Genomic DNA, 27994 nt, shown 5'->3' on the forward strand with positions numbered 1-27994 from the left:
GAAAGAGATTGTTTTATGCAGATGTTGGCTAGGCACGGAAAGGCATTTGCATTTCAGCCAACTGAAATAGGTTGTGTGGATCCAAATGTTGTCTCTCCTATGGTAATATTTACTGTGCCACATGTACCATGGAACTTGAGGCCTATTCCAGTGCCTAAAGCTTACTTGCCAAAGTTGATGGATTTGCTAAATGAAAAGATTCGCATGAAGATCTTGGAGCCCTCTTCAGCCCCATACTCAAATCGTTGGTTTACTGTGCCCAAAAAGAATAGGGCTTTGAGATTTATTCAAGATATGCAACTGGTCAATAAAGTGACCATAAGAAATGTGGGTGCAGGTCTTGTGGTTGATGAATTTGCAGAGGCTTTTGCAAGCTGAGCGATCTATTCTTTGGGTGATCTTTACTCGGGGTATGATCAGTTTCAGCTTGCACTTGAAAGCAAGGATATCACAACCACGAAGACTCCTTTGGGGTTAATACGGATGTATACTCTTCCGCAGGATGCAACAAACATAGTGGCACATATGACAAATGCTATGAACAGAGTACTCAGGGATTTTATATCATAATTGACAATGCCCTTCTTGGATGATGTTCCAATCAAAGGGTGTGCAGTGGATGAAAATAATGAAGAGATGGATGCTTATGGATGTAGACAGTTTGTTGCAGACCATATTGTGGATTGTGAGAGGATTTTGATGCGTCTAGAAGAGGTGCATTTAACTCTTTCCGGATAAAAGTCTGTCTTTGGAGTTGAAGAGGTTTTGATTGTTGGTCATATGTCTGGGCCCTATGGGCGAAGACCATCACCAGCAAAAATAGATGGGATTGATAGAATGCAAGATGTATGCACCAATGTATCAAAGGTGCGTAGATTCTTGGGTGCATGTGTGTTCTATTTGATATGGATTCCTCACTTTGCACATGTAGCTGATGATCTATATCAGCTTTTGAAGAAAGGTCAAAGATTTCATAAGGAAGCATTAGAAAGCAATAAAGAAATTGAAGCAGCTTTTAAAATCTGCTTCTACATTGATAAAGATTGACTATTCACATGGAAAGCCTATCATTATTATTGTTGATATAAGCCTAATCGGGATTGGATGGTTGGGCAAGATGATGAGGAACGGCAAATATATGCAATTCGCTTTGGTGCTAAAGTACTGGTTGAACGACAGAGAAGCTATCCACATGTATAAAGAGAATTATGGGGAATTGTGACAATCCTTAAATGTGATAAGGAGTATTTTATGGGTGCTCGTGTAGTCATTGAGACTGATTGTTTGTCAGTATTGGGTATGATTACTAGTTGTGCTACCCCGGACATTGCTATGCTTCGGTGGATTGCATACATAAAATCTTTGAACCCTGAATTTCAGCATATTGCAGGAAGAGATAATCCAATGGCAGACATGTTATCTCAAGCACGCTATGAGAATGAAGAGGGGATGATGGATAAGGAGGAAGAAGATGACTTTCTTGCAGCTGAAAATGATGTTGTAAGAGTGAATTTAGCAATGCAAGGTGTTACTACAGCATTAACAGAAGCGTGGACAATAAAGAGAAGACACTTTAGATGTTTTGCATATTGTGTAGAAGTGTTTCTAGAAGACAAATATGCAGGAAAGTGGCTGAGAATTGGTCAATACCTTAGTACATTAACAAAGAGAGATGAATGGTTAGATGAGGAGTTTAAGAAGATCAAGGGGATGACCTATGGGTTTTTCTTAAAAGATAGATACTTATGGAAACATACTAAAAAGAAATAGGGTATGCCATTGCGAGTTTTGGGTGACAGAGCTTCACAAGTAAATGTTATGCAAGAATTTCATGAAAGCTTATGGGCTGGTCATAGAGGTGTTTGGGGTACTTTTGCAAAGATCAAAGAAAGATATTGGTGGCAAGGTATGTATAAGGATGTTGCTTACTTTGTAGAAACATGTACGATATGTCAAATGTATTCATTTGTGAGACATCGGGATGGATTGCTGCCCACATATTCATTCTCTCTTCATTTTAAGTGGGTGGTGGATTTAGTCACAATGCCTACAGGTCTTTGGCAAATGAGATATCTTGTACTTGCTCGTGAATACTTGACTAATCAAGTGGAAGGGAAAGCTCTACGTACTAAGACAACAAATGCCGTGTGTACTTTTCTCTTAGAAGAGATCTTTTGTCGATATGGCTGTGTGGGAAAAATTACTGCAGATAGGGGTGAGCTAGATGCAGATGAAGCTCATGATTTCTTTGTACGGTTGGGGATAAAGCTTGCTTTAACTTCAGCCTATAACCCTGAAGAAAATGGAAAAAGTGAAAGGGGTCATCCACCTATTGTGAAGGCATTGACAAAAGCATGTGGAGAGAAGGTAAAAGAGTGGTTACAATTGCTTCCTTATGCTTTGTGGGTTGACAGAACAACTCATAGTGCTGTTACAGGATATATGCCTGTAGAATTGATGTATGGACAAAAACCTATCATGTCGATAGAAGAGATGACAATCACATGGAGTGTGCTACCTTGGGAGGAGGAGTTGAATTGAGAGGAGTTGGCCTTACGCATTAGAGAGTTGGAAAGAAAGTTAGAAAACATAGAGGCAGCAATTGCAAAGTTAACGGTAGCAAGGATACAGAACAAGAAACGATTTGACAAAAGACATAGATTGAGGCCAAGAACCATACAATATGGGGATTGGGTATTGGTTTATGATAGCAGTTTAGACAACCATCATAGTGCCATGTGTAAAGTTTCCAAAAGATGGTTTGGACCCTATGTGGTAAGACAAGTATTTGATGATGCTACTTATGCATTAAATGAGTTGGATGGGACAGCCATAAAACTTTCGGTAGCAGGAAAAAGAATCAAATTATTCAAGAGACGGGAATCTAATGCCTGTGAGCTGCTAGAATTGAAAGAAAATAGTGGCCATGATACAGGGGCTAGCCAAGAAGATATGGAAGATGAAGAAACAAAGGATATGGTTGCAGAGGATGAGGAGGACTCAGAATAGATGACAACTAGGATTTTGGAATGTACCGGAGGATGTGCAGATTCAGAGGGGGTGGGTATTGTGCCACTATGCGGGCACAGTGTGAAAAACTCTGGAGTGCATCATCATCCGACTTCTTTATTGATGTAGAAAGTTAATGTGATCTAAGTCATTAGTGCTAGTGTCCGTGGCATAGATGGTCCAAAAATACTGGATTTTTGGACAATTTTAGCCTATTACTTATTGCAAATATCTGAAAAATCTAGGAAAACTTCTAGATTAGGATGGCATGCAAAAAGCTAGTTGCTTTTTCAGCCAGTTATTGGATTATTCATAAAAACGATTGATGGGTGAAATCGCGCGCGTTGTGATCGCAGTTGATAGGTTGAAAATTGCACTTTGAACTGGAAGTAGTAGTGAACCGAGAGATTCCGGAAAAGGTGTCCTAGGGGTTTACCCCCCTTTCGAAGCCAACAGAGCCATCATATTTGGGTTTCGAGTAGCAGAGAGGAGGCTGCTATTTTGATCTACGTTTTTGGTCTACGAGGGAGCTTTAGGAGATCTAATGCCTGGAGATTGCTTCTGAGTAGCGCCAGACAAAGGATTCCAGGCTCTATCAATACATATTGATTCGATTCATTGTGGTTTGTCTTTGTTATGTTTACCTCTTGTGTATTCTTTTTCTTCTCTTCCATCTCCTATCTCTACTTCCTTCTATCTCTCATTCCCGGTGGATACGACCTTTCAACAAAAGCCCCTTCGACACCGGGAAGTAGGATTGACTGTTTGCTATTCCATAATGTATCGAACAGCCATCTAGGGACTGTTTTGGGATAGCGAATAGCAGCCCTCATCGGCCACTTCATCATTAGCAATGTCTTGATCAATGGGTTGAAAATCAGGCTACTGTTCAACATGTGTTTGCTTCTAATTTTGTTACTATAAACTCTCAATAGGTTGCTCAAATTGATCAAATTCAGGTGCACTTTGCTGAAATAGTAGCAACAAATTGTCAAACATGTCCATAGAGGCCACATTGGGCTGATTCGAGAAGTTAAAAGAAAAGTTGACTGTAGATCTTGTGCTAGTGTTGCTTGATCTAAGGAAGTCATTTGTTGTACAGTATGATGTAGGTTGGAACAACATGGGGCTGTTTTAATGTAGGATGGTTGAGTTGTGGCAATGAGAGTCATGTTCTCCATGGTGCAAAGGGAAATTTATAGGTTTATGAGAAAGAGTTGTTTGTTGTAATTCATGCACTTTCAACATGGAAACATTCTCTCTTAGGGGTTGATTTTAGAGTGTAGATGAACCATTAGACATTTTGCTACTTTTTGACTCGGACTAAGTCTTCTAAGAAGCACATGAGATAGGTTTCCCCTAGTCTTCTAGCACTAAGTGACACTAGGTATAGGTTTTATTTTAGGGTTTCCTATGACGATTAAGCCATTAGGGTTTCATATTTTATTATTTAAATACACTTCTGCCTCATTTTGCACAAGTTTGGCATTATTCAATGTGATCACCTAGAGCGTCGTACTCTCTTCCATGCATTAATTAATTACTTCTCATTCGTGATTGAGTATTGTTGTGTATCGATTAATTCTTTCATTCTCATTCATTTTCCATTAAATTAATTGCACAATCACTCCATGCGTGGGCTAATAGTTGTATGAGAGTGAAGTTTTTTCATTATGCTCACCATTGTTCGCGATCATTTGTCATCAGCCATCCCCATTGAGCTCCTCTCACCCGGCTGGTTGTCCTGAGCCATTGCCGCTATGCCGAGCTTGCTGTCGCCTTGTGCTCTGCCTTTTAGACTTGCTTGCCTAGCTGACACGTACATGATGCCAGTCTTGTCACACTGGCAACTGACATGCCTCCACACTGATAGCCCATTGCCATTTTGCTGCCTACGTGGACTTGCTACCTGTCCCACCCTGTCCTGGTCGCTGTGCCACTGCTTGTCCCGTCCACCACTCTTGTCACGAGACGAATCCTACAATTGGCCATGTTTGGAGCCTCTCACTTGAACCGCCTCGTCACCGACACTTCTGTCGTGTGCCTTTTGCTGACCTGAAGATGGCGTCCTGCCCTGTCCCCAATTGACCGACAGGTTTTTTTTAAAGAAAGACAATATTTTATTCTTTTTTTAATCTCAAAAAGGCCTCAGTTCACACATCAACCCCTCTTAAGTACAATTTAGGGACAAATTTGGGGGTTTTTACAAACTCACCCAATTTGGCTCAGCTGTCAACAAAATTCAGGCATTCTCCATCAATTTCATTAGATTCTTTATCGAATTGAAAGAAATTTGGCATTGATCATCGTCAAATTTGGGGCTTTTCAACAAATTGACTGAATTTCACTCCAATTTTGCCGCCAAACTTGGGGCTTTTCGAGAATTCGGCATTCTTCATCAACATTGGGGCAGAATTCATTATCGGACCTGAGATTAGGCATTTTTAGGATGAAAACTGTACAAAGTTATCAAAATTCTCTTCAATTTCTCGATAAAATTTGGGTCTTTTCAACATTTGAGCCCAATTTCACCCCAAATTCTTCGGAAAATTTGGGGCTTTCCTGAAATTCATTAAATGTCATCAGTATTGAGGCTCAATTCACCTTCTAGTGTGGAATTCGACAATATTGGGGTAAAAATTTTACCCAATTTCTTCAAGTTCTTTTCATTTTTCAGGTAAATTTTGGGGCTTTTGTGTCAACTCATTTTCTTGGTCCCCAACGTGCTCCCAAATTATATTATTTGACTGCTGGCCTTGTTCTTTCCTGACATTGAAGACAAATGTGATCATCTTGGTGTATTATTGGGGAAATTTTCAGTATATTCAGCTGCTGTCCACATTATTGGAACATTTCCAGGCATTAATCTTTGATTTCAGCATATTGCTGATCACCGCCTTAATCATGTAATATTTATTTCTGAAATTAATTATTTTTAGCATGTTTCTCTCTTTCCCCAACAGAAAAAACAAGAGAAATTATTATTCTTCATATTATTCTACTTCATTGAGGTGGGCAGCATATCTTCTATCAGTGATTTATTATCGTTCGGGCTTCTATTTTCTCTCTCTTCACTTGGAAAATATTATTTTATTGCTGATCGTCACTCATGCCAGCAATAATAACGATTTGTTGGGCATGCTTGGCGCGGACGACAAGCTTGACGGCACCAATTACCCTATGTGGGCTTACATGATGTGACATGTTCTTGTCGTGAAGAATCTATGGCATATTGCCAATGGCACCTTGAGCAAAGGCTGGTCTCTCCAACACTAGCACCACCTCTTGCTTCCACAATGCTAGGTGGCTCTCATGATATTGAATCATCTTTTTCGTCGACAATGCCTCCCACTGAAGATCAGATTCAATGGGATGGCCATGATGCCCAAGCGCATGCCCTAATTGCTTTATTTGTGAAGAGAGCCATTATTCCACACATTTGATCATGCAAGACATCCAAGGAAGCATGGGATAAGCTTGCATCATTATATCAAGTGCGCAATGAAGTGCGCGTTGCTTACCTACGTAAGCAACTGGAAGACATTCACATGGAAGGAGGTAATATGGATGCCTATCTCACCGCATCGAAGATCTTATTGAGCAATTATTAAATATTGATGAAGAAATTTTTGATAACCAGCTCATTTCCATTACTTTTAATGGTCTATCGGAGTCATATCAAGGTTTTGCCACCACCCAACGGTTGGTAACTATGGGCAGCCAAGTTACCTATAGCTTCGATCAGCTTGTGTCTCTTTTGTTACAGGAGGAGCAAAGGGGTCTCAACCACAATGCTAACATGGCAACCAAACAAGCCTTTTCCACCCATTATCGTGGAAAAACAAAACCCAAGCTAAAAAAGAAGGTTGCCGGTCACAAAACAACAAACTTTTATGTTGGTTATCCTTCTTCCTCAACCCCTTCTACATCGAAAATACCCTTTGATGTTGGTCCATTCTCTTTCAATCCCTCCAAGGGTCTAGTCAACAAAGCTAAGAGGTGTAAATAATGCTGGAAGATAGGGCATGACATCATGGAATGTCATAAGTGCATTGCATCAAAGAAGGAGGAGTTTGATCTCGCTCTTACACATGAGACTGCGAACTATTCTCAGTTTAAGGATTATACTTTTTTCATTCAGTGTCAGTATAATCCTTCTATTTATGATACTTGTTTTCCTATTACTGATGTGCCTTCTACTTGGTATTTCGATAGTGGTGTATCTAAGCACATCACCTCTTGCCGAACATTATTTTTATCCCTCTCTGATGTACCTAAGGGGGCTATGAAGGGGTGAGAGTGCGCAATGGTGTGCAAGGTCAAAGCGTTAGCTGAAGAGTAGAGATGAGCTGAGAGTTAGAGGAAGAGTGAACGCAGAGATAGGTGTACCGATGTGATGGTACACAAAGAATAAAAAGAATGTATTTATATGTTAGGGTATATTAAGGGTGTGTTCACACTCGTAAGTCTATTTATACATAGACGAAGGGACTTTACACCCAATAACCTCCCACTTAAAGGCCCGAAGTGGTACCTTTAAGCTAACCAACTCCCACTAAACGAATGCAATGCTCATGCTGAGCTTTGCAAGAGACTTAGTGAGAACATCTGCAGGGTTATCTTGGGTTTTGACCGTAGTCAGTGTGACAAGACCATCATCCAAGACCTGTCGAATAAAGTGATACCGAACATCTCTGTGTTTGGTACGTGCATGGAACATGGCATTCTTAGCCAGACATACTGCACTTTGGCTATCACAACCAAGCACTGGAGTACGTGAAGAAAGACCAAAATCCTTGACCAGACGACCAAGCCAAATAGCTTCCTTAGAAGCTTCTATGGTTGAAATATTTTCAGCCTCAGTAGTATTCAGTGCCACAATTTTCTGCAATCTTGAACACCAAGAGATAGCCCCACCAGCCAAAGTAAAAACATACCCACTAGTAGATTTCCTAGTATCAAGATCTCTTGCCATGTCTGAATCACAAAATCCCTGCAATTCTAGTGTACCCTTTCCATAGCATATACACTTTTCTTGTGCACCTTTCAAGTATCTGAAGATACATTTCACTGCTTCCCAATGTGGCTTGCCAGGGTTAGACATAAATCTGCTAACAACTCCCAATACATGAGCAATGTCAGGGCGAGTTGCAACCATGGCATACATCAAAGATCCACAAGCTGATGCATAAGGTATACCCTTAATTGCACTAGCAGCTGCATCATCCTTAGGTCAATCAGCTTTGCGAAGCTTTGTATGTGGTGGTAAAGGCACACCAAGAGGCTTAGCATCAGCCATATTAAACCTGTCAAGTACTTTGCTGATGTACTTGTCCTGTGAGAGAAATAACAAATGCTGCCCTCTGTCTCTTTTAATGTGTATGCCCAAAATGTGTTCAGCTGCCCCCAAATCTTTCATAGAGAAGGTTGAACTCAGCTGCTTTTTAAGAGCATTCAAAGTACTATTATGCTGTCCTGCAATTAGCATGTCATCCACATATAAAATCAGCACAATAAGGTTGCCATCATCAGCCTTTTTAGTGTATAAGTAGTGATCTGTATGACTGTGTTTGAATCCATGGCTGAGCATAAAGGTATCCAAATTTTTGTACCATTGTCTAGGGGCTTGTTTCAGCCCATATAAGCTGCGTTTCAGCTTACAAACCAAATGCTCTTTTCTTGGAATAGCAAATCCTTTTGGCTGTTTCATGTACAGCTCTTCATCCAAGTCACCATGAAGAAAAGCAGTCTTCACATCCATCTAATCCAACTTTAAATCCAAGGATGCAGTGAGAGCAAACAAAACACGGAGCGTAGTCATCTTCACCCTTGGTGAAAAGATCTCCTAGAAGTCTATGCCCTCCTATTGTGTATAGGCCTTAGCAACCAGCCGTGCCTTATACTTGGGCTTCCTATCGATACATTTCACTTTGTAAACCCATTTATCAGGAATAGCTTTCCTATCCTTGGGTAAAGGTACAAGCTCCCATGTGTTATTTGCATATAGAGACTTCATCTCTTCTTGTATAGCAAGCTCCCACTTCTCTTGTTTTCACACGATTGTGCCTCTTTAAATGTCTGAGGCTCACCCTCATCAGTCAACAAAATGCAATCCAAAGATGGCTGAAACCTCTGTGGCTGCCTTTTGACACGTGTAGACCGTCTTACCCAATGATCTGTATTATCAGGGAGTGGGCCTACATCCTGAGGAATGTGCACATCATCACTAGGTGGCTGATTTTCAGCATTTTCTTGCTGCTGTAATCAGTTTTCAGCATGTTCTTCTTGCTGTCCTATTTCATTCTGTGCATCTATTTATTGTCCATGATCTTCTGGCTGTAGCACAATAGGTTGCTGCTCATTTTCAGCATCAAAAGGGGCATAATTTTCAGCTAATGGTTGCTGAATGGCTGGCTGTTCATGCTAAAATTTGACCTTCTTTTTGTCAAGATCACCATGTGTAGTAGTTTAAAGGAACTTTGCCTCATTAAATTCTACATCTCGGCTGTGTACTATCTTCCTGCCCTAAGGAAGCCAAACTCTATAACCCATCTCTCCCTCATCTCTATATCCCATGAAGATGCCCTTGATGATTTCATGTCTAGTTTGGTCCTCTGTTCTACAGGTACATGCACAAAGGCTTCATAGCCAAATACACGCAAATGGTCATATGAAGCAGGTTTGCCAGAACTAACCTCTTCAGGAATGCCATTTTCCAATGCACGATTGGGAGAGCGATTGCATAGATGAACTGTAGTTTTAAGAGCCTCTTCCCAAAATTGCTGCGGGAGATTAGCTGTGGACAACATGCATTTGACTCTCTCACAAAGTGTGCGGTTAAATCTTTCAGGCACGCCATTTGATGCAGGATTATAAGGGGCTGTCAACTCCCTCTTAATGCCATGCATCTCACAAAACTTGTTAAATTCTTTTGAGACATATTCACCTCCATTATTTGTTCTTATGGCTTTTAACTTAAGCCCTTTTTGTGTGGTAACAAAGACATGAAACTTTTTAAAAGAATCCAACACTTCCTTTTTGCTCTTAAGTGCATACACCCATGACTTTCTACTGAAATCATCAATGAAAGTAACAAAGTACCATACACTCCCATACGAATTAACAGGCATAGTGCACACATTAGAGTGTACTAGGTCGAGAGCATTAGACTTCTTAACGACACCAGAGTAATATGGAAACTTCACTTGTTTTTTATATAAGCAATCATTACAAAATTCGAGACCAAAGCCTTTTACATCAAATCTCCCTAAAGAGGAGAAAACCTGAAGGCCTTTCTGGCTCATATGACCAAGTCTTTTGTGCCAAAGCTCCATCTATGAATGGACTTCAGCTACGAGCATGTGACATCCTGTTGTTTGCCCTTGCTTTTGCTTCTACTTTTACCTTTACTGGCTGCATTACCCCTCTTTTCAGACCTGCCTCTTACATGGTAAGCTGAGCCACTTCTTTTACCACTAGACTTTCTTCTGATTTCTTCATTGAGGATTGAACCTCTAACACCATCAAAAGTCAAAGCGGGATTGTTGCTAAGTGACACAACCAAAGATTCCCAACTGTTAGGCAAAGTCATCAATAAGAAAATAGCTTTCAATTTATCATCAAAAGCCGTCAAACGAGTCTTGCAATTGACTTAAAAATCCCTATGAAAGTACTCAAATGCTCAGATGCTGGCTTTAGACTCATCCAACTCCATGTTCACAAGTTTATGCATAAGATGCACTTGATTCACAGGAGTTGTATTTTCATAAGTGTCCTTAAGCTTTTGATGTTTGTAAGTACATCATTAGACACTGACATCTTAATGTATGCAATGGCCTTCTTATTAAGTTTAGCCCAATCCACATTTGTTATAGCTGCAGGCTTAGTCTCCAAGAGAGCATCTTCATAGTCCTTGGGAAACAAAATGCCTTGCATCCTATCCTTCCACAAGTCAAAGCCGGTGCCATCAAACCTCTTGATTTCAAAGAGGGATTTTGTGTCACTGTTGCTACAAGCATTTGCAGCTATTTTTTAGCAATACACTAGAAATTCAATGCTGCAATTTATGACAACAAAAATGAGTTGAATATGTCAAGATTGTGGGAGAGAAGGAAGGAGTCTCAATTGTAGCTTTCTTGCTTGCACAATGGGAGAATACACACACAGGTGGAGGCTGAAAACAGTTTTTCTTTTCTTAGTTGTGTAAGCCAAAAAGAACTCAAGTACATAGAAATAGAAGAACCCTATATATGGGTCTCAAACCAAACTCAACTAACTAAGGTGGCATACTAATTGAGCCACGAACTAGAGTAGATAAGGATAGCTGTCATCTAGCTATTATTCATGGGCGGTGTACCAACCGCATCTAGAGCTAACAAGTCGGTGACATAAATGCACAACGATCACCCTGGCATATCACGAGTGGAGCTCGATATTTCAACACTCCCCCTCGAGCTCAATCCCAATTCCTGTACACCAAGTAGGTCTCCGAACTTGCGCAGCTTCTCTGCGCCCAATGCCTTCGTAAATATGTCAGCTACCTGATCCTCTATGCTGACATAAACTAGATCAATAAGACCTAGTAAAACCCTCTCCCGCACATAGTGATAATGCACCTCAATGTGCTTTGTTCTAGCATGATAGATTGGGTTATTTGCCAAGTGTATACTGCTCATGTTGTCACAATAAATGACAACTGGCCCATCTGTAGGTTGATGCATATCATAAAGTAGCTTCTGCATCCAAGCTACCTCACATGCAACCATTGCTGCACCCTTGTACTCAGCCTCTGTGCTTGACAAGGCAACTGTATGTTGTTTCTTGCTGCTCCAAGTGACTGCAACACTCCCAAAAGAGAACACATATTCACTGGTAGATCGTCTATCAGAAATACTATCAGCCCAATCAGCATCAATGTATCCATGCAACTGTATTTGAACCCGAGTCTCATAAAGTAGTCTATACTGCAATGTGAACTTCACACACCTGAGTATGCGTCTAGCCGCATCCAAATGCGGTTTCCTTGGAGCCCGCATAAACTGACTTACCAATCCAACAACATAGCTCAAATATGGCCTGGTAATAGTCATATAAATCAAACTTCCTACTATGCGTTTGTACATACTAGGGTCTTCCAGAAGCTTACCTGCATCTGCGCTTAGCTTCACATTTTGCTCCAAAGGAACTGAAATAGGCTTACAGCCTGTCATCCCATATTTGGACAGCATGTCCAATCCATACTGCCTCTGTAAGAGCCATATCCCACTTGGTGATCTAATCACCTCAATGCCCAAGAAATAACGCAGCTCTCCCAAATCCTTCATCTCAAACTTCTGCTTCAATAGCATTTTCACATGAAGGATATCTTCATCACTGTCACCTGTTACAATCAAATCATCAACATAAATGACAAGTAGCATAATACATTTCTCTGTTTTTCTCACATAAAGTGAAAAATCTGCCTTGGAAATCTGAAAGCCAATAGTGACAAGATACTGTCCTATCTTATTAGACCATGCTCTAGGTGCTTGCTTCAAGCCATACAAGGCTTTCTTCAGTCTGCAAACAAACTTAGGATGAACAGCATGCACATAATCTGGTGGTTGCTTCATATAGACCTCTTCTTGCAAATCACCATGCAAGAAGGCATTCTTTACATCCATCTGATGTAAAGACCATCCCTTTGATGCAGCCATAGTAATTACTGCTCTTACGGTTGCCATCCTTGCAATCGGACTGAATGTTTCTTTATAATCAATGCCATATGTTTGTGCATACCCCTTGACTACTAATCTTGCCTTGTATCTATTCACAGAACCATCTGCATTGTGTTTCACCTTATAAACCCACTTACAACCAATTGCATTCTTATCTTTAGGGAAAGGTACAAATTCCCATGTAGCATTTGTTTCCAAGGTATGCATTTCTTCGTCCATAGCTTTCTCCCATTTTTTTTTTCCCATGGCTTGCTCAAAAGAAGTGGGTTTTGGTTCCTGTATCACTTTGACCATATATGTATAGTGAATGGTTGTAAATCCATCATATTTCAGCCTACCCACAGGATACCTAGCTTTGGTAGACCTGCGCAAAGTAGGTTTACTCCCAGGTGCTCTCAAAACATCCCTGGTCTTTCTTACTCCAGGTGTAACAAAAGAAGGAATACCCAACTCATCATCAATGCTCTGTTCTGAGCCACTGGATTCACCATCCACATAAGAGTGACCTGCATTCACATCAAACATGGGCTGATCTACCTTCTCTTTTCCTTTTCGTGATACCTGCATACCACTATCTGAATTGCTTTGAGAAGATTCTCCTGATCTCAATCTGTCTATCCATGGCGAAGAATATGAACCACTGCTAGAGGACGCACCAAGTCCACTAATATCTTGTGACTGTTGCTGTGAATTCTGTGCGGCATTACCATTTTGTGCATCTACATTATCAATCACATTTACTGGTTTATACCAGCTACTCATCTCATAAAAAACATCTCTGCTCACTGTAAACTTACGAGTAGAAGGGTTATAGCATCTATACATTTTTTGCTACAGAGAATAACCAATAAAGATGCACTTCTCAGCTTTTGGATCCAACTTGGATCTCAACTCATCTGTCACATGAACATAGGCAATACAACAAAAAACTTTCAAATGAGAAATATCTGGTTTCCTACCAGTATACCTCTTCTTTGGAGTCATCCCATGTATTGCTGCAGTGGAAGTTCTGTTCATTATATAGACTGTTGTAGCAACTGTTTCAGCCCAGTAAAAATCTGGTAAGTCTTTTTCATTGAGCATGGCACGAGATACCTCTCCAATATGTCTATTTTTCCTTTCTGCAATTCCATTTTGTTGTGGGATATGAGTGCATGAATATTGTTGCTTTATGCCATGCTCCTGCAAGAACTTTGCAAACTCATTTGAGAGGTACTCTTCCTCTCCATCTGACCTTAGGTATTTTATTTGCAGGCCTGTTTCTTTTTCAACCATAGCTTTAAGAGTTTTGAAATGCCCAAAAACTTCACTTTTCTTTTTCATAAAATACACCCAAACTTTTCTGCTATAGCATCAATAAAAGTGACAAAATAATAACAGCCTCCAAGAGATGTAGCTTTAGTAGTCCACACATCAGAGTGGATTAATTCCAATGGCTTCTTACTCTCTTGAACATGTCTAGGAAATGGTTTCCTTGCCTGTTTTCCAAATTGACAGGCTTCACATACCTTATGCATTTCTGCAACCTTGAATTTTGGCAATCCTGCAACAATGTTTTGGGCTTGCATTGATTTAAGTCGCTGTACATTAACATGACCAATGCGTTTATGCCAGATATCAATATCTGCAACTACACCAGTCCCATGTGCAAACATTGATGCAGGCATGTCTGTATCCAACGTAAACATTCTGCCCTTCTTATTTCCTTTTGCTATCAAGCGACCTTTATTTTTTATATCCTCAACAAAGCATCCATGAGGATTAAATCTGACCTGCAAGCCTTGCTCAACCATTTGACCAACAGAAACCAGATTCTTGGTGATATTCGGGACATGAAATACATCGGACATGTTATTTTTTTTTCCATCCTACATAGACAAAGGAAATTTTCCAATCTGCACAATAGGATGTGCAGTATCATCACCAGTCTCCACAAATCCTGGTTTTTCCATTTTCCTTGCATCCTCCATCCATTCTGTATGACCTGTCATGTGGTTTGATGCACCCGAGTCAACATACCACACATGGTTGCTTTCTTCTGCACTTGTTACAGAATTGTTCATTTGCTGCGCCATAAACAAATGCTCATTTTTGTCATCACCCTGTCTACTAGAAGATGTATAATTCCCTTGTTGCAATTTTCCATTCATGATGTCATTCTGGTTTTTATAGCAGCCTTTAGCCATATGATCCAGTTTACCATAGTAGTAGCATTCAACATTACTGTTTGTATTTTGGCCTCTTTACCATTTACCACGACCTCTTTGGCTCCCCCTGCCTCTAGAGTTACCACGTCCTCCTCCATAGGACTGGTTTTCTTGAGTTTGCTGCATATTCTGATTTCTACCACGGCCTCGAGATCGGCCTCCTCTACCTCTGCCTCTACCTCTTCCAGCATTTGAGTAGAAGACAGCTTCTTTTAAAGTTCCTCCTGAAGAAGATGCACCACCATTTCTCTGCTTCTCAAAAATTAGAAGAGCAATCAACTCCTCAAAATCAGGAAATCTTTTACGGACGGAAATGGATATTCGGAACTGTGTATAATCATTTCCTAGACCATTTAAGGTCACAGAAACTAAATCATCATCTTCCATTGGCGATCCAATGGAAGCAAGTGCATCTGCAATCTTCTTCACCTTCATGTGGTAGTCATTGATGCTCATATTGTCTCTTTGCACATTGTGCAACTCTTGCTTGAGCTGCATTTTCGTGGCTTGCGTATTTGTGCTATACATTTTTGACAAAGTATCTCATGCCTCCTTTGGCGTACTTGCATCTTGAATATGCATAATCATAGAGTTTGAAATGTTGATAGACAGCCAGTACATAACTTTTCTGGCTCTCTCATGCCATGCTTTAAATGCCTGCATTTGCTATTGATTGGGAACATCAGGAAGAACTGGTTCTTCTTCATTTCCTACAACGAATCCTTTTCCCAGAAGGAAATTCGTCATTCTAAACTTCCATGCTTGGAAGTTGTTCTTGTCAAGCTTTTCAGTGACAATTTGTAAAAGAGAATCAGACGCTTACAGAACACTGCAAAGAACACAGCTTCAGCCTCACAAGGGCAAATCTGCAAAACTGACGAAAGTGGTATTTGACCACACAGTCACTTCCTAGTGACGATTTTGCATCAACAGGCAACAAGGATGATTCTGTAACTCCCAATGTCTCTGCGCACAGGCATACGATGCAATTTCTACAGTAACTTTTCACCGACCTGTAGAACAGTGGTCGTATAGCATAAAACTGGGACTTTTCTCGAGTGCGTGCAGAAAACTTCCGCCTCCAAAACAGACCCCGAAATGGCCTCAAATAAAAAAAACAGAGCAACCAGAAGGCTAAAGCCCTCTCCCGCAGCATATACTGCCCTCTTGCTACACCGCGAAGGGCGTCTCAATCTGAGACAATGTACTCTTGCACTTTCTAGCTGTGCTACCTACAGAGACTTGCTCCCAAAACAGAAAAATGAAAGCGACACTGGTCCTCTTACCAGAACACCGCGAACTTGGTTTGCTTTCTTGAGCTCCTTACCACGAATAAGGCTCTGATACCATGTCAAGATTGTGGGAGAGAAGGAAGGAGTCTCACTTGTAGCTTTCTTACTTGCACAATGGGAGAATACACACACAGGTGGAGGCTGAAAACAGTTTTCCTCTTCTTAGTTGTGTAAGCCAAAAAGAACTCAAGTACATAGAAATAGAAGAACCCTATATATGGGTCTGAAACCAAACTCAACTAACTAAGGTGGCATACTAAGTGAGCCACGAACTAGAGTAGATAAGGATAGCTGTCATCTAGCTATTATTCATGGGTGGTGTACCAATCGCATCTGCAGCTAACAAGTCGGTGACATAAATGCACAACGGTCATCCTGGCATATCACGAGTGGAGCTCGATATCTCAACAGAATATTCAGCTAATTTCAGCCCAAATTTTCAGCAAATAATAGCAAGATTCAGTCCTAGTACATGTACAGCAGTAGAATGAATGACTTTCAGCAGTATGATTGCAATTTCAGCATACAATAAATGCATATATCACTGCCAGATAACTCCCACTTCAGCAATATCACCAAAAATACATCTACACCAATCCCAGATCTGCAAATGATCACTAAGGCTGCTACAACATGAATAATCAGCAATATATCAACTCAGTGGGAGTTGCTCAACATGTGTACTGCATACATATGTGCTTGTATCAACTTGTGATACCCCAAAACACCAAGAATTCTTTGCAATTTCTCCAAAATCGCATAAGCGGGAGATAAAAATTCTCAAATCACTCTGCTTATGGCTACAAGATTGCTTCAGAAATATTCCCAAAGTGCATTTTACACATTAACTTTGTCAAAATCCACAGATTTCAGTAAAAATACCCCAAAATTTCACTGATCAATCTGCCCTGATTGCATTAATACATATTCTCGAAAGTATAAAACGGAAAAATTTAGCAAAATTTCTCAAAATTTTGCAAAAGCCCCAAATTTCTTGGGTCCAATTGTGCACCAATGTCAACCAATCTGACTCAATTGACCAAAATTTCGCCAATACAGCAAAAGCCCCAATTTTATGGGTCCAACGTTCAGAAATTTCACTCGGATGAGCAAGTTTCAGTAAATTTGGCGAAATCCCCAATTCTAATGCGCACAATGTCTGCAATTTCTGACGCAGATGCCTTGATCTTGCATGAGCAACACTCAATCTAGAAAAGCCCTAAAATTTTAGGCCTAAATCTACACAAATTTGCGCACTGTGCGTGCACGTGGGAACACTCAGAATACTCGGAAGAGAGGAGGTAAAAATAATCTCAAATATTTCTGAAATTAAAAATGGAATATGGGTCCGTTGACCCGACGTTCAGGTCCGTGACTTGTCAGGCGACGTGACGCCTGCCAAACTGTCGCTTGTGCTGGTTGCACTGCGCTTGGTGTCATTGGCGTGCCGCTACTGGATGCGAAGTCGACTACCTTTCTGCCGTCACGTTGGTCGTGCTGCGCCTGGTCGTTGGCGTGTCGCGACTAGACGCGATGTCCACTGCCTTTCAGCCGTCACACTAGTCGTTGCGCCCGCTGCTGCTGCCTCCGATTGTTGTTGGTCTACGTTGGACCTGGCGTGGTCCTTCTCGAATGTTGATATCGCCTGCGATTGTTTCCCCTCGTCTGCGATTGCTTATACCTGCTTGCACCTCTCTTGTCTGCGAGCTTGGACCGTTGCGCTCTGATACCAGTTTGAAGGGGTGAGAGTGCGCTATGGCGTGCAAGGTCAAAGCGTTAACTGAAGAGTAGAGATGAGCTGACAGTTAGAGGAAGAGTGAACGTAGAGATAGGTGTACCGATGTGATGGTACACAAAGAATAAAAAGAATGTATTTATATGTTAGGGTACATCAAGGGTGTGTTCACACCCGTAAGTCTATTTACATGGAGACGAAGGGACTTTACACCCAACAGGGTATAGTTACGTGTGCTAATAATACCTCTTATGCAGTTAAAGGCATTGGACATGTGTAGGTGGTCTTCGTCTTGGACACTCCTTTGACATTGCATGATGTTCTCTATGTGCCCAGCATCAAGAAGAATCTTATCTTCATTTCAGTCATTGCTACTTCCGAGTTTCACGTCATTTTTGACGGCCCTTGATGTGCAGTATATGATGATTAGATTTCTTTTTCCATTGTCTTGACATGCATTCTCACTAAAGGTCTCTATCATCTTGATACTTATGATCAACAACTTGTTGAAAATCCTATCAAGAGTGCCTTGTTAACAAAGGAATCTTTTCATGATACACATTCATGGCATTAGAGGCTTGGTCACATAAACTATTGAGCATTGATGAAGCTCCAATCAGAGGATATGATCAAAGATCTTTCAAAAATTCACTTGCCATCAAATCACATTTGTAAAGTTTGTTTATTTGGTAAGATGTATCGATTCTCCTTTCTTAAGGATTCTCATGTTCATTTGCCATCTATTTTGCATTTGCTTCACAGGGATGTTTGTGGTCCTATGCGAACCAAATCCATTGGTGGATTTGTATATTTTATCACCATCATAGATGACAAATCTTGATTTACTTGGGTATATGGGTTTAAATTTGTCACAACTCTATAGAAACAGAATTTGTATCATTTTTCATTAATTTGTCTATATAATGATTTATTAAATTTATTTCCTTTGCACTAATTAGATATAAAGAAAAGTGCATTGGAGTAATGTACTACTATTCAACGATGGAGAAAGGCTGATTTCCCCTCTTTTTTTACTCATACTGTAAAGAAATCAGTTCTTATCATTGCATAATAGATAATGCATGTGTGTTTGTACATCTTTGCATGATCTTGTGAGAGTGAGAATTACTTCTCCTCACTCTTAGGTTGATTGTAAGTGAGCTCTTCCCTAAGGGACTTGGGTTGAGCAGAAATACATTCCTTCGGGGGGGGGGGGGGGGGGGGGTTTGCCCATCTTCAACCCTCAATCTTGTCTCCATTACTTTTACATTTTCATGGCTGTAATTTTGTGAGTAATTTTCATTTTCATCTTTAAGTGTTCATTCTCTTTTATATTAAATCTCGAAAACAAGCGAATATCATAATTGTTAAGCATACTATGTTGTTCGGGGCGTTTACAAAATCCAAGTCTGAAGTCTTCTCTTGCTTCAAGACTTTTATTGCTATGGTGTAAATCCAAGGCGGCTTCAGTATTTGGACCCTTTTCACCCTACAAGGGGGGTGAATATCTTTCTAAACAATTTTTAGAACATCTTGCATCTCAAGGAATTCATCATTAATGCACCATTCCTTACTTCCCACAACAAAATGGAGTAGTGGAGTGGAAGTATAGGTTTCTCATGGAGACGGCAAGATGTATGTTAAAGAGTAAGAATTTACCTAATTCCTTTTGGTTCGATGCTATTCTATGTGCTGCTTATGTTGTGAGTAGGTGTCCCATAAGAGCTTTACCCACCATCACTCCTTATGAGGCATGGAATGGCTCTAAGCCTTCTCTCTCTCTCATATGAGGACTTTTTGATCGTTGGCGTATGCTCATGTGCCTTCTTAGAAAAGGCATAAGCTGGATGATAAGGTTGCTCGCTGTATATTTATTGGATATAGTCCTGAAAGTGAATGATACCATCTTTAGCAACCCTCTATAAGCAAGGTTATTGTTAGTAGAGATGTAATCTTTGTTGACAATGCTTCTCACCCCTTCTTGGATTGTCAAAAATAGCCTACTATTGATGCTTCAAACATCTTTGACAGCTTATTATTACTTTTTCATAATGATTCCATGGCTGATTTTTCTACTCAGCCTTAATTTCCACCATCTACAAATACATTATATCAGTCTATTCAACTTGATTTATAGCCACAATAACATCTTGATACCTTGGTTGAAGAGTAGCCTCCTATTTTGGATCAATTGGAGGATACAAGTTGTCATGAGAACATACATTTTTGGAACCTCACTTTAACATGTGGATTAATTTTTAATCACATGGTTAAGTAAATGTTGCACATGTGAGGTGTAATTGGGGTTAGAGTAAATTTACGAGCGCGGGACTCTAGAAAATCACGAGATGTCAAAGGCAAAAGTTGCTATAAGTTATGCTGCACAAGTACTTGGTGGTATCTAGTACCAATTGTTGGCCTAGGTCATTCATTTGGCCATAAGTATCGGTTGGTGACACTAGAGAAGTGGTGTTTAATGGTACCTAACACCAATCTGATGGTCAAAGATGCTGCAAAGACACTCAGGAATGAAAGTTGCTTAGCCAATTTAATTATTGGCAAGTTAGATTATTTTTCAGAATATCAAAATAATTATTAGATTAATTTTCATTATTTAAAGGCTGAAAATTAATATTTAATTATGGCTAATGTTGAAAAAACCATTTGGAAAGGTTGCCACTCGTTAAAAATGCCCATGCAAGATTGAAAAATGTCTTTAGAGGCTGAAGAGAGGCATTTTTAGTGTAATCAGCTTGCAAGAGAGAGGGAGGAGATGTTGCTAGTCTGATTTGCAGCCATTGGAGGACCTTCTGAGACAGCCAGGGCAAGAGAAGACCAATCAACAACAGGTAATAGTATCTACAGTGTTAAGACAGGGCAGCAGCAGTAAATGATTGATTTTCTTCAGTTCTTTGCATCTACAGGCTGTTATGGCAGGACAGTAGTTGCATTTGATTGATTTTTAGTCATTCTTCGCAATGAAACTGTGAATTTTCTCTCTCTATAGCTTTCTCTCTCATCTCCCAGCCATTTCATAGCCTTCCTCCGAAGATCTCAGCATTTGGACCCTTGGAGATTGAGAAATTGCAAATTTCTCTGCTATAAACCCTAATTTACAACAAAAATTAGGGTTCAGCAGAGCAGCCTCGGGAAACATGCCGAAAATTGGAAGCTCCGAGACTTGTATTCAACAGAGCTAAAGCTGAATTTCAGTTGAATTCAGGTGGAGGACTAGGCAGCCATTGAATTTGGGGCATTTCCATCGTCTATGAAGTGGGTGAAGGGTAATTAAGTATCCGAATCAAGGGGCAAATCAGATTGAAGACTTGCTGGTCACTTTGGACAGCAAGGGAAGTTTGGATTGCGAAGGGGATTGGGAGAATACCATTGTAAATCAACTTATTCTTCAATAAAGCTAAAGAAATACCAAAAGGGGCGCCAATTTTGGGGCTAATTGCAAGTGCATTGTCCAAGATTAGTAGGTAAATTTGTATTTTCAGCTTTGCATTAATTGTTTGCTATTATAATTAAGTTGTAATCAGGGACTTACCACCCATCCATGGAAGGAAGGCTGGTTACACAAGGGCTAAAATTCAGCAGTCTAAAAGAGTCCCTCGTTGGCTATTAGACACTCTTTGGGACATCAAATTGCCTCTTCCTTTGGCTGCCCGCACACGAGCCTCTGCTCGCAAGGATCAAGGTACTTTTCTTGCATGTGCATTGGTGGCTACAATATGCAATGAAGAATCTCTATATTATAAAGATGCTTTCTCAGACGATTGTTGGATGGAAGCATTGGAGGCAGAGATTGATTCCATCCATTAGAATGACACTTGGGAGCTATGTGACTTGCCTCATAGCAAGCATGTCATTGGTACCAAATGGGTTTACAAAATTAAAAGAAAGTGACATGGTTAGGTACAGAGCCCTTCTTGTTGCCAAGGGCTACGTCCAACAAGGAATTGACTTTGAGGAGACTTTTGCCCCTACCTCCCACATTACTACCATCAAGAGTATTATTGCCCTTGCTGCCCAGTTTCATTGGGAGGTGCATCATTTGGACATCAAGATGACATTTCTCCATGGATATCTCATTGAAGAGCTATATGTTTCTTAGCCTCCAGAATTTGCACTTAAAGGCTTTGAGCACAAAGTGTGTTGTCTCAAGAAGGCTTTGAATGGTTTAAAGCAAGCTCCACAGGCTTGGTATGCTCCGTATACATTGTCATCTATTGCATCTTGGATTTTAGAATAGCCCTCCCGAGGCTACTCTTTACATTTGACATCAGGATTTGATTTAATTATTGTTGTGCTTTATGTTGATAACATGCTTGTCATTGGGATCAATGTTGGTCAAATTGTAGCATTTAAGGCTGATTTACAGTTAAATATTTGCCATGACAGATCTTGGACTACTACCAAACTACCATTGCTACTTCTAGTTGTGAAGCTAAGTATAGAGTAGTGTTCACAGCCAAAGTGAAGTGTGTTTGGTTCCACAACTTGCAAATCTTCATGTTCACTAGATGGCTCTAACACTTATCTACATTGATAGCTAGAGTGCCATGGCCATTGCACGGAACCGAGTGTTCCATGCCCGTACAAAGTATATAGAAGTTCTTTATCATTATATGCATGAGTGAATGTCGGCTGGAGAAATAGTGTTGTCTTATATACCCATTGAAGACAACCTGGCAGATCTTTTCATGAAGGCTCTTCCTCGACCAAAGTTCCAGGCTTTTCGGCAAGCCTTGAACTTGATTCCATTTATTCCATGATTTGTCATACTTTGTATTGTCATATGTTGCTATATCCACTTGGATGAACTTGTGCAACCATGATTCTACATTTTCCGTTATTTTCTAGGATTTTGCTATTAATTGCACAATCACTCCATGCTTGAGCCAACAATTCTCGGGATGAAACTTTGAAATCGCACTCTATCTATAACATTCTCTCTCATCCTCTAGCCATTTCTCATCCTTCCTTAGTAGGCTAAAAGATTTTGGTAAATCTTTGTTGTAAACCCTAATCTATAGTAGGAATTAGGATTTGGCAGCCATCTTAGGAAGTGTGCTTAGAAATTGAAGGCTCAGAGACTTGAATTTGAGTCGTTAAAATTGGGGTAGTTTTAGTAAGCGTCCACTCAGGCAGTAAACATTTGGGGCTGAATTTATCGCCTAAGGAGTACAATTGAAGGCCAATGCTTGAGCAAATCAAGGCGCAAATTGGTTTGAAGGCTCGTTGGTAATTTATGATATAGCAAGAGACACTTAGATCAATGGAGGAGATTAGAAAATATCAATGTACTCCATCTTAGTGTACTCCATCCATTTGCAATAAAAGATAAATAAATATTGCAAGGGGTGCTAGTTTCGGGGCCAATAGGTTGTCTATTGTCCAAGATTAAGTGGTGAAATGCACATTTCGGTTTATTTGCTTTAATTGATTGCTGTAATTATTGATTAATCAGGTTATTACCACCCTCTTTAAGGAGGAAGGCTGGTTTCAAACGGAGAAAAGCCACTATGAAGAAATGGAGACGTGTGCTGCACCAATTTGTTGGGGGGAATGTGTTGGGTGGTGTGAACAGCTTATGGAGGTTGGGTGGCAGGAGAGCAGCAGTGTAGGCAGGACAATGGGTTGTAGGTGGGCAAGAAGCTACCTGAGCTGGTAGTAGTGGCGTTACAGAAGGCAGGGTGGTTGACTATGGTGCACATTTTCATAGACAAAACAGACAGTTTCAGGTGAAATAATGGGCTATAATACTGTTAGAAATGTTCTTGTCGCCCTTGCTTACATAATTGACCATCATCCTAGACATTTAAAATGATCCTAGAGGTAGTGTTGTCTCCATACGTAGTACGGACTGATCCATACGGTATGGTACGTATCCGTCCAATTTAGTACGAAAAAATAGGCACTTTTTGGCCACTCTCCTTCAAGCCTACAACTTTCTTTTTTTCTTTCTCCTTTCTTTTTTTTTTTCTTCTTTCTTTCTTATTTCTCTCCCCCAAGCCTCTCTCTCTCTCTCTCTCTCTCAAGCTTGTCACACCCTTTTTTTCTCTCAAGCCTCTCTCTCTCTCTCTCTCTCTCTCTCTCTCTCTCTCTAGCCTCTTCCTCTCTCTCAACCATAGTTGCACTAGTACCATGTACGAAAGGTTTCATACTATACATACTTTAGGTACTGTACCTTACGTATTAGTACCATAAGGTACCAACTTAATGGATATATCTTTCCTATTCAAACTGCACTTTGGGACTAGCTAAATGCTCCTTATATTAATATGATTCCATGAGATTAGGTTATTTGAGATTCAAACAATTTCTCTCAACCTTCTCTCTCTCAAGCCCACACTTCTCTTATTTGTATGATCATGCATATATGATATATCCACTCCCATCTATGTAGTTATAAGTTGTAGGTAGCAGTAGCGCATGTATAGCATTGCTATTTAGACTTGAAATATCTATTCTATTATCTTTAGTCCAAAATAATCAAGTTATTTTTTTTCGTACTAATATCGTACCGTACCTTATAAAATCTTAAGGTACCATTTAGTACCATAATTTATCGTATCATACCTTTCATACCTGACAACTATGCCTTGAGGTCATTTTAATGGTCAAAAATAGTTATGATTTGGCTGACTTTTTACTTGTTTTTATAGGCTTGGCCCAGTTTGTATATCTTTTTTTAAGAGTTTTGGGGTATTTAGAGCTACTCTTGGGGCTAAGTTAGGCAATTCGACATTAGCAAGACCTGAGAGCTGAACAGCCAGCTGTGCATTGAGGCAGTGCAAGCAGGAGTGTTTGTGGGCTGGTCATGGCTGATCAAGAGTTTATTCTGGACAGAGCAGTGAGGCATATACTCTGAGGGTTCAGAGCATGAGAGTGCAGGATCGCATTCAGGGCTGGAGAGCAGTGTGGACTTAGTTGGAAGCCATTATTATAAATAGTCATTTCCACATGTTTATTCCTTTTTTTCCATAAAAGGTAATTGCACTAATTACGAAAAAAGTACAAGATTACATGGTTACAAGCTACAGGATGGCTCTAGGCCATTGTGCATTAAATCTGAGACATTACAGGGAAACTGCAGCGTGCCAAGCAAGCAAATCTTGTGTTTAGGGAGGATATCTGTTAACGTCAATCAAGTTGAGCTGCCAATGAAGAAGTCCTTTCAAGCGGACTATATGACTCTGCATGCCCAATGAAGCATCAAAGATGAAGATTTCCTCATGGTCCATCTATGTGGACAACCCCAAAAGTGTAAGAAAGGAAAGAGCACTTTCATATCAGCCTGCACAGGGTCCACAAACTTGGGATGTACAAAGACCCAGTCCTTTGGAAGCCACCTAAATTTGATTCTCTCTCATCTGAGTTTAGTATTTAGAGGACAAGTGTGCTACATGGATGGGGATAGCCTATGGCCAAAGTGGAGTGAGGAATGGGCTGGATGATCAAGTTTATTCTTGACAGGTTCTTAGTACTTCATAACACAAGGTTGTTTCTGATTAATCCTTTCCGTGTTAGTTGTCTTGTTTCAAAAGCAGAGGTGAAGACAAAAGTTTTAGAAGTCGTATTTTAAGACTGTATAGCTTCATTCATCAACGGTGATAGAGTTCGCTTGCAGTATGTACCTATACAATCATACGATGTCAACCAAGTAAAGATTGAAAATCCCTGAGTATTGTCCCATATTTATGGCAGACTTTTGTTTCTAGCCGGCTGATGGAAAGACCTGCACAGTTCTGGGAATATATGCGGTGCTAAAAAGGATGCTACTGCTGCTCCTGGTAGAGGTGCTGGTGCAGTGAACATTGCTGGTGTTGTTTTGGACAAGCAATCAAGCTCTTTTCTTACCTGGCAGGAGTAATCAGAGGATGTTTAGTAGCAGTCTTTCTTAATTTGAGCATCTCTTACGGGTCAAAGTTGTTTGGCAGTGCATCTGGGCCACAAGGTTACTTGGTGTTGGCTGATTGGCAGGGGCAAGCTGATGTGTTGGGGGAAAACAGGTGTAGTTTGGGAGACTTACAGTGGGCTTGTCCTCTCTAAAAATCTGGGTAAATTTATGCTGAGATAGACAACAGTTTAGTTTGCCATGCTCTTTGCAAATCTTCTTAGGTGGGTCCTGTCACGATTCAAGAGTCTAGGATTCTATGGGTGCTGCTTACTGCTGTTTTTTGTAATGTTGCAGCATTATACAGGACATCCTTTGTGCATTGAGTCACATTGGCTTTATTTGAGTTTGTTCCGTAACAATTTTCTTGGAACCCTAATCACCCAATTAATCACATACTCTAATCAATTTGTTCTTAGACAATAGACGAAGTTACTGTTTTTTAGAAAGGGGGTACTGATACTCAAAAGCCTTAGTCAAGGTAAAGGGAGGTGAGTAGCATCCTAATGTTCTACACACTTTTGGTTACTACATGCGTCGTTATCCCTTTTCAACTGTGCTTTCATGACATGTTTGAAAACCTCGTAGGTTGATTTATGCCAGTTTCCATCGTGGTACTACTTACAATCGATCTACTACAGTTGGCACTAACACAATCACGTGGAAGTTACGAAAGATGAAGTGATGGGCATGCTTTGAGGGTGCACATGGTGGTGTCACAAAGTTTTCTTCTCTTGTAGGTGGATGCATCATGTACACAGATAATGGGTTACTTTACAATTGATGTACAATATAGGCTATAAACTACTTAGGTGTACGTGCTTTGTCACCATTATATTGAATTCGATCAAATAATTCAACATGCAATTTTTTGGTTTGCACTAGGTTATGAGCTGTCTTTATAAGACATTGGTTGTAGCATACGCATTTCTCTATGGAAAAGCACACAAAGGTAGTTCATGCATATGGCTTGTGAATGTTGATGTGATCTTAATTTTAAAGTTGTTACAAACACTTAGAAGATCATTTGAGTTGATTTTATTTGGACTTGTTAATCTAAAATTTCAATTCCTTTGTGAATGTACACAAATATTTCTTCCATAGAGTTCAATTCCTTTGTGAATGTACACAAATATTTCTTCCATAGAAATTGTACACAAGTACTAAAACCATTAGATCCTAACTTGTTGATTGTTGGAATGTATTTAATAAGCGACCTTTTTGTTTGTCACAATTGAAATCATATCTTTGTATTTTTCTAGTAATATAATATAGTATCCTTCAAAATGTCTACATTATGTCTCTCAATGTCCATCGAGTGAACGAGAGCTGCAACTTGTATATTAACTAATGATAATGTAGGAGTAAAACTACATCCACGATCTAAAGGGTGAATATATTTACGTTTGAGTATAATCTCATAGCATGATTAAGGGGTGTTATGAGAAGTATAGTGGGCAAATGAAAGACTATGGTATATATTTGATTGGTAAGCTTCATGGTGCAAGGGAAAAGAACACTACGAAGGTGAAAAATTGAGTGGGGATTGCATTGTTAGAAAAGTTGGAAATGCTAGCACGCCAATTGAGTAGGGCATGGGTATAGATGAGGCCCTATTTGCCAATGTCATTGGTTTGAGTAGCCACTTTCTTGTTGCATTGGTTTAAGTCACATGGTTTGAATAGCCCCTTTCACAAAAACTTGACTTATTTTTTGTTTCTTCTTTAGTTGGTTTCTTTTGATATAACATAGGATATGATGCATTGGTCAAACTTTTTACAAGACATGAAATCTTAATGATCTAGATAGACGATATTTTAGAAAGTTAAAACTCGAGAGTGAAATACATTTCTAGTACACCAATACACGTTTCTAGGTGATGGGTTGGAGGCTATGGAATAATAGGGAAGGCCATTTGCAAAGGAAGACAACTTATTCTCCTAGTTCCAAGACTAATCTTGTTAAAGCAAGCAAATGGGAAGATGACCAAATTTAATAAATGTTAGAATGAGAGAATTTGTTTGATTGTAAATGCCACATAGCTATGTATAGGGAGCTCACGCGTTTCAAGCAAAGCTTTGATATTAATTTACAGTGCAATTAAAAAGTATGTGAAATGAAACAGATGTATT

At 40.0% G+C, this 27994-nt stretch overlaps 1 protein-coding gene across 4 annotated transcripts in view; it reads left to right on the forward strand.

Moving 5' to 3' along the window:
* Positions 1 to 26807, forward strand: part of LOC148025721 (Cox19-like CHCH family protein) — a 56085-nt gene extending 29278 nt beyond the window's left edge. The window contains exon 3 of one of the 4 annotated variants that reach the window (XM_087692941.1): positions 25673 to 26424. The gene's annotated coding sequence lies outside the window, so the exon portion shown is untranslated. The other 3 variants (XM_087692943.1, XM_087692942.1, XM_087692940.1) reach the window with 3 other exon arrangements.
* Positions 26808 to 27994: the final 1187 nt, after the last annotated feature.

Source organism: Lygodium microphyllum, chromosome 14 (genome assembly GCF_053477565.2).
Source record: "Lygodium microphyllum isolate KBCC chromosome 14, Lygodium_microphyllum_v1.1.10, whole genome shotgun sequence".
Taxonomy (NCBI): Eukaryota; Viridiplantae; Streptophyta; class Polypodiopsida; order Schizaeales; family Lygodiaceae; genus Lygodium; species Lygodium microphyllum.